General features: G+C 38.6%; 1 pseudogene; it reads left to right on the top strand.

The window, feature by feature from the left end:
* Positions 1-507: 507 nt before the first annotated feature.
* Positions 508-1,991, top strand: LOC111750516 (NPC intracellular cholesterol transporter 2-like; annotated as a pseudogene).
* The last annotated feature ends 494 nt before the right edge of the window (positions 1,992-2,485 follow it).

Genomic DNA, 2,485 nt, shown 5'->3' with positions numbered 1-2,485 from the left:
TCACTTTGTTATTCCCCATTCAAAACGGCTAGCTTAATTTCTTCTCATTTTCCACAACAGCCTTTTTTCTATTATGCCAGTAATAAAGGTACAGTTGTTATGAAATAGGCATACTTTTGTAAAATAATGAATTATAAACTGTTTTGTTTTAGTTTTTTAAAATAACTGAGTCATGAGTACTTGATTTAACAATAACTGGGAAAACCCACCTGAAAAATATCCTCATTTAAAAAAATATATATCCAGATTTAGTAGATTTATGAGCCTCTGGCAAACATTTTTAAGCTAATGGAGAATAACTAGTAACATGGGTAGCATAAAATGATAAGTATGGTTAGCCAAATAATATCTTTGGGAATGTCAGAGAATTATTATACAAAGGACTTTAACAATACTGACAATCAACATTTAAGAAAAATTTAAGATGATATATATATGTGCGATATAAAAAAACCCATTGCCATGGAATCAATTCCAACTCATAGCCACCCTATAGGACCGAGTGGAACTGCCCCATAGAGATTCCAAGGAGCGCCTGGTGGATTCCAACTGTCAACCTTTTGGTTAGCAGCTGTAGCACTTAAAGGCTACTACACCAGAGTTTCCAATACATGTGTAATCTACATTCTACATAAATATATAGAGAGTAGCTATGAGTTGGAATCCACTTGACAGCAAAGGGTATAAGGTTGCTATGAATCGGAACCTAACCAGCGGCAATGGGTTTGGTTTGGTTTTGTATACGTACGTATTTATACATACATAGAATGAGAGAGAGAGAGAGTGCTGTGCTTTTAAAAGTAATTGTAGAAATTAATGATTTGGTCATAGTTATGCAAATTTATCACTCCTTTGAAACTCATTCAAAATTTGCCAGTTAAAAATAATAGCATCACATTAGTTGAATTTTAGAGAAGAATCTACATTATTACACAATCTTGGAACTCTGTTAGTAAGAATTGCCTGAGACCGGCAGAGTTATATAGTCTTGGCGTCTAACACAGGTGTAAGATGAAAAAGAAATCTGAACATACTTTCTGCTTGCTCGCACCTTCCTTGGCTGCGATGCGGTTCCCGGCCGCTGCGTCCCCGATGCTCCTGGCGCTCAGCGCTGCTCCGCTAGCTGAGCCTGTCCTTCAAAGACTGTGGGTCGGTGGTCAGAGTTGTAATGGAAGTGAATGAGAGCCCATGCTCCGCCCAGCCATGTCGCCTGCTCAAAGGACAGTCTTACAGTGTCAATGTCCCCTTCACCAGCAATACTTATTCCAAAAATAGCACAGCTTTGGTGCATGGCATTGTGATGGGCCTCCCAGTTCCCTTTCCTATCCCTGAACCTGATGGTTTTAAGAGTAGAATCGACTGCCCCATCCAAAAAGACGGGACCTATTACTACCTGAATAAACTACCAGTGAAGAATGAATACCCCACTCTAAAACTGGTGGTGGAATGGGAACTCCTGGATGACAAAGGGCAGCATCTCTTCTGCTGGAAAAACCCATTAGAGATCATATCCTAGAGATATTTGATGCCAATATGTCTGTCTGGGAGTGAGAGGGCACAGGTGGGGAGAAGGGAGGAAATAGAGAAGAAATCAAGTCTGAAACTAAATCAGTGCCATAAGATGGAAGGAATTTCCAAACTGCTGTTTTATGCCTCTCAACCTCCAAAAACACCCAAGACCCTGTTTTCTGAGAGCTCAAAACTCTTTCCCTTATGACACCTTTTGTAAAAGGGTTGAAGGAAAGAAGAGAGATGAGACTGTAGGACTAAAAAAGAGGGATCAGTTAATTGCCTCTAGTGTTCTTTGCAGTTGTAACTGGAAGGGTGCAACCAGACCGGACCAGAGGAGATTGCTTAGGGATATCAGATAACTTGCCCTAGGGTTGCTGGCCCTCACATTGGAGGACAGATCCAAACCACATCTCTTCACTTGGGATACTACAGCTACAAATTCTTCATCTTCAGGTACCTCATTGAGGTCAGTGCCTCTGGCCACGTCAGCACCTCCAGCTCCATTGTTTCAGCAAACATGAGTTGCTCTCTAATGGTGTCCAGCGTTTTGTTGGAGGGGAAGTTGTACGAAAAAAATTCAACTCTGGATGGCTGGTTCTTTGTGGTTGTCTCATGTCTCCTTTTCTGTCTTAGATGGTTTTTTGAATTCAGTGCTTGGATAGTAGACACTTGATTTAACAACATTAACTTGTGGCCTCTTTATGCACCTAGAAATATACCTTTGAATAAAAACTCCTCAGTCCTAAAAAAAAAAAAAAAAAAAAAGTTCTATTATTCCTTACCTATTTCATTAAAAAAAAAAAAAAAAATTTTTTTTTTTTTTTTATTTCATTGTGCTAGATGCATAGTGAAGGCTGGGTAAACAATGAATCTGAATATTCAATAAATTTATTATTTTTTAGGAATGTGTATTTTCTGTTTTCAAAAATGAAAGTTTTTCAAAGTCAATTTTACTGAACTAATAATAGAAAAA

This window comes from Loxodonta africana, chromosome 17 (assembly GCF_030014295.1).
Source record: "Loxodonta africana isolate mLoxAfr1 chromosome 17, mLoxAfr1.hap2, whole genome shotgun sequence".
NCBI classification, from domain to species: domain Eukaryota; kingdom Metazoa; phylum Chordata; class Mammalia; order Proboscidea; family Elephantidae; genus Loxodonta; species Loxodonta africana.
Note: the sequence above shows the minus strand (reverse complement) of the source record. Positions and strands in the feature narration are given on the sequence as shown.